At 28.3% G+C, this 5,823-nt stretch overlaps 1 protein-coding gene across 1 annotated transcript in view; it reads right to left on the bottom strand.

The window, feature by feature from the left end:
- LOC107437870 (uncharacterized) overlaps positions 1-2,414 on the bottom strand; it is a 76,800-nt gene extending 74,386 nt beyond the window's left edge. The window contains exon 1 of the mRNA XM_071180392.1: positions 2,322-2,414. The gene's annotated coding sequence lies outside the window, so the exon portion shown is untranslated. The remainder of the gene's footprint in view (positions 1-2,321) is intronic.
- Between the last annotated feature and the right edge of the window lie 3,409 nt (positions 2,415-5,823).

The raw sequence follows: 5,823 nt of genomic DNA, 5'->3' as shown, positions 1-5,823 counted from the left end.
GTGTACATGTAGATTTATTAAATACACCTTGTGCGCCACCTAGGAACCAAATCTAGAACCCGACACTCGAAATTTTTGTTCTGTTACAATCGTACCCTGTTACAATTGACCCCACTCTCCCCTACATAAATCTGTTTAATGATAAATGTTTAGTATATGAATGAAAAGTAGGAAAAGTACCCTTCCTTTTCAGTGAATTTCGTATTTGAATGAAAATCAGGAAATGCACATTTCTTTATCATAATTCATAAATTAAAAGTCTGAAAAAGAATTTACCACACTACTCATAATAACATTTATGATGCCACTTATTGTTAATGTTTGACTCTGCAGTTCAGAAACCTTTTTTAATTTTACTAAGAGGCTCCATCCCCTACTCGCTCCTCTCTCCAACCCTCGTAATAGTTTTTCGTTCCACCTTTTTTTCTGAAACGTCAATATTTCAACAAAAACACAGAACATTTTGTTTCCAAAATATAATATTACTGTAGCTTCATGTAAGAACCTTTTGTTAATATTGTAGAGTATCAAGCTATATTAAAGAAATGTTCTGTATTTTGTATAAAAACATTTATTTACAACAACAACTACAGTAATGGAATTTAAGTTCCCGTAACGGGAAAGTAACAACTTTTCAAACCAATATAGAAAAGCCGTAACGGGTTAATACAGAGCTCAATTTCGAAAAACGAAAACTAATCTCTACAAAATCAACAACTTTTTGTTCTAATTTTATCGTCTGCTTTTATTTTTTAAATTTATCTCTTTATATGTTTATTTTATTTTATTATTGCTTTTGCCAGCCCGTTATTTTTGAATGTTTTTAGACTTTCTAATATGTTAATCGAAACGAGATAGACTAAGGCTCCTATACTATCAGAGCTGACCTATCAAGCAATATTGGAGCAAAAATGTTCGCAAGTTAACGTTATGTTAGTATTAGTTACGTTATGTGCTTATGTTAGCTCTTTCTCCAAAATATAATGATAAGTCGGCCTGTCTAATTCAGGGGCTCTAAGATAGACAATTACCTAGATTTGAAAATAGCCATCTGCACTTGAAAAAAATTAACCTAAGGAATACTAATTATGTGAATCAACAATAAAAAATGAAGCAGAAGTAATTTTATAGTCATGGACTATATTCTTAACAATACAAATAGGAAAAGGTTTTCTTGTTCTATAGTAGGTTTTTTTTTTTTTAATTTCAATATAAATGTCAAGAATATTTTACGTCTGGCACCATATAATCTCTCTTTCACTTTAGGTACTTTTAATTGACATCTATCCACTCGAGCACTAGCTATTGAATAAAAAAAATACAGATCTCGTTCAGAAAAAAAAATCTTCTAAAGGAGGCATAAATAATCTTCATTTTAAGCAAAAAATACTGAAAAAAATTCTCGGAAAATAGCACTTTAAATCTATATAACTTTTTGAATAAATGGAAATTTCGAAAAGAAACCACCCCCTTTTAGCATGGCTTTTTCCGCATGCTAAATTTCAACACTGTTGCATTCCTATATCCTCTACAAGACGACCAGTATGGTAATTTTTATATCAAGTTTAACGATTAATAATTCTCAAACTAATTATTAAATATTAATTTTTTATTCCATTTTACTTCCTGTAAATGTTTTACAGTTCTTCGAAATTTTAATTTATTGAATCTTAGAGTAAATTTAATTATAGTGAATTCAATTTATCGGATCTTATATTGAATTTTATACAACATAAAGCTAAATTAAATACCCAATACGTGGCGAAGAAAAAGGATTTGGTCCTTACGATTTTTTAATACAGAAGGATACTGATCATTAGGAAAGGTATAGGTAAAAAACATGCTTTGCAGTAATTAAAAAGTAAAAATTAAAAGGTTATGAGATTAATAATATTGCATTTTTAAAATGCAGAAAAAGTATTCTTTTATTTTAAAAACTTAAAAATGAAACATAACTAGAAAAAATATTGTAACTATAAAAAATATATATTCAGCAAAAAACATTTTCGAAAAAATTAAAAATTATTTAATATTTTGCTGCGTAATGCAAATTTCCTAGTTTCTTCTGTTCTTTCTCTGGTTGACTTCAAATATTTCTTTATATTTTTTAAGATGCATACAGTTTCTCTCACTCAATTTATTAGGCGAAAAAATTTTTATTCAGAACTTTATCCTAAGACATTTCTATATTATAAAAAATAGGATTTAGAACAATTATTTCCTGCTAGATTTCTTATTCAATTTTAATTCGATCATGAAAAAAATAAACTTATTTTGAAATAAATTTAATGAACATTTAAAAATAAGGAAAATTTATTTACCAACGTTTTACCTTACCGCTAGAAACAAGTTTAACCAAACTAAATGTAGTTAAAATCAGAATAATTTCCCTTAGACTATGCATACCTTAGAACAGGACATCTGTATAAATATATTGCAAAAATTAATTGATGTATTGTTACTTATTTAGCAGTAAAATATAACTTATTGTTTCATATTGCGCTAAAATGCATTTAATTGTGAACATCTCGACATATCCAGAATTTCCTAAGTACTCATATTACAAAATGTTGCATTTTAAGCATTCCGAAGTATTTTAAATATTCACGTAAATAAAATGCATAACTTGCATATGAAGTTGAATGCTTACTAATCTAATGCAGACTAAGTTACAAACGATTAAATCTATAATCATTTATTTGCCGACCAGGTGGCCAAGTGGTTAGCGTGCCTGACTGCGGAGCCAATGGTTGCGGGTTCGAATACCGCTCAGAGCATGGATGTCTGTGTTCTATGTCCTTTCTCCTTTGTGTGTGTGTGAATGTGACCCGCCCTATAAACGGGTTTGTGGTTGTGTGACGTGGGTGACGCTGCTCCACCGCCGTGGCTTTGCCACGGGTGCCTACTGGGTATCGAGAAGAGAGTAGCAGTTTTGGCATTCCTGAGGTCAATGGGCCAATGTCCCAATTTCCCGCCATTAAAAAAAAATAGTTAATCATTTATTTCGCTATTTTTTAAACTCAACTAAACTTTATAATTTTCTATTTATTGGAAGTAAAGAGTGTCAAACTACGTGATGATAAAAGTTATAAATTTACAAAGCTGTTTTAATAAACAAAGCAATCAATAGTCCTAACAGTTTCTCTCATAGTAAATATTGTATATCAATAATAAACATACAATATTTTTATCAATTAATAATTATTTTAACAGGAAATATAATAAATAGTACATTAATTTTTACGTGTTCTAATACTGTAAAGAAACTGGCATGAATATTTGAAACTAGTTACCTCATTTTAGCGCTTTAACTCAGCACTAATTAATCTATCTTTTAAACAATACTAAAACAATAAACCTTTAAAAAATCTTAAATATTTATAATTTTTTCTACACATTTTATAACAATTGAAAAAAACTATAATTTTAAATAGATTTTAAACTTTTTTAATTCCATAATAACTAAATTTCCGAAATAATGAATATTATATTTAGAAGAAAAAATTAAAGGAAAGTTACTTATTTAATAACTTATACGAGTAAACATAAGCAAATGCCTTCTTGACTGCCACGATGGAAGTCTTCAAGTACTTTCTTGAAAAATACTTTCTCATTGAATATTTTATTAAAACAAATGAATTGAAAAGATTATTTCAGTGAGAAAAGCACTTTTATTTAAATTTGTGGACAATTAATAATGAGTAAAATATGTTAAAGAGCAATTTTTTGCTTTAGGAAATTTTAGTCTAAATCAACATTGAAGTAAATCATTCCAATAAACTGAAACGAAATATCAAACTTTTAATGCAAATACTTCATTTTCTTTTCTATTGACACATATAAAAAGGCTATTATTATTTGTAAAGATTATACAGTAGGGTGGAGCATAACAATGTTGGAATTTTACTTGAATTTGGCAAAATATATCGTGTTTCTGGCTTTATGGAAGAATAGAAGCTTCGTAATTTATACCAAAGCGCTTTAATAGTAATTTTTATAAAATTAACAATAAAATATTGTTTTATAATATGTCTTAAAATTTTGTAAATGGGATAATACTTGATAGCTTTGACACGATACTTTTTTGCATGATACTTTATTCATATGTAAAATTTAATAAAAGCTACTATAGAAGCTTTGATAAGTTTTGATAAAGTTCTAAAACTTCTTCCAACCTTAAAATTTTATAACTTATAAAAAATGAGAGAAAAATATACCAAAATATTGAATAATAACATCACAAAAGGAGAATTGGAATACATAATTTTCTAAAGTTTAACATGGCATATGGACACCCAGGCATCTTTAAGTATTAGCATTTTTGAACTTTCTGAACTTGAAAATATACTTCGTTCCACACTAAGAGTTTAAAGCTAATATATTTTTAGTTATTTTTAATTTATATTTTTTTATTTATTTTGGCTCTGTGCAAGAAAATTCAAATCTGATAATTAATTTACCTGCAATACAGAATTAATCCAGTTGCAAAAACAAGTTAACTCCAGAAAAGTTGGCAAATGGAGATCCAAAAGCAGATCTTAAAAGTTGCGTTGATGGGACCTATATTTAGTGTGAAGTTTTTCCATTAGCTAAATTTATCCATGCTATGAATGAAGCTAAAGTGCTGCGTTAACAAACTGATCTAATTTATGAAGATCGTGATAATCAATATTGCAACGTGAGCTAGCTTAATAGCGGATAAACTCGGATCGCTTGTACTTTCCATTTAGCAACCTGTGACATCTTCTCAACCTGTTGACGTGTCTTCTCAGGGTCACCGTATGACCCCTGCTAAGACGTGAAGTTAAGACGTGACTATGTCACATCTTTGTCACAAAGTGACATTACTGGGCGGTTAAATGTTTCATTGTAGTCTCATATTGACGTCCAAAGACGGACATAGAAACCTTTTTTAACCTATTCATCGTAAAATCCACACGTGACTTTACAAAGGAGTCACCATGAGTTTCACATATTTTCCGCTATTTCGTATAACTGTGCTATGTGGGGGTTATGACCACTTTTCCAACATGGTCGTGTTAAAAAACTACGTAATAATTTTAAAAAAAGAACTATCTGACAATAAATTAATTTTGAAAACCTGCTACAGTAAATATTATTGAAAAACTTTTAATAGCTATTAATAATCAATTTAACTCATTACTGATTTAGTATAATTTAATGACTTTTCCAATTGAAAAGTTATCTCCATACATTTCCCTGTTCACTAAATTTTTATCACATTAATCAAAAATGATAATATTTACCACAGTGAAAAAGTGTTTTGTAAAATATCTGAACTCTATTAGAAGAAAAAAATGCATTGAAATAACTTTTGAGTATTTATTTCTTTGAAAGTAAGTTTAAAACGCATACATTTATCATCTTTTATCATGATCTATACATTAAAAGATTCTAACAAATATATCAGCTCCATAATAAAATGTTTCATATTTTCACATTTTTTAGACTAAGGTTCACTAAACTTTCTTTCTTCTTCGTGTGTCTTCAATCATTCTTAATAAAAAATATCATTCATAAATACTTAAGCTTGAAACTTTAAATTATTATATCTTTAATAGAGATAAAATTACAAATGACGCAAGGTAAAAAATAAATATCAGCAAAAATATAAACAAGCAAAAGCAACAATTCAAACGCAAAAAACTTTTTACTGCTAATATAATTTTTATTATCTGGCTTTGGAGTTCTGAGAACGTGAAGCTGAATTTCGCATTCGAAATCCTGACGATTTTCTGATAAGCGAGACAACTCAAATCTCAAATAAAACCTTTTCATTAAAATGACGATGGAATTTTTTAT

Source organism: Parasteatoda tepidariorum, chromosome 4 (genome assembly GCF_043381705.1).
Source record: "Parasteatoda tepidariorum isolate YZ-2023 chromosome 4, CAS_Ptep_4.0, whole genome shotgun sequence".
Taxonomy (NCBI): Eukaryota; Metazoa; Arthropoda; class Arachnida; order Araneae; family Theridiidae; genus Parasteatoda; species Parasteatoda tepidariorum.
This window is presented reverse-complemented; position numbering and strand designations above follow the sequence as displayed.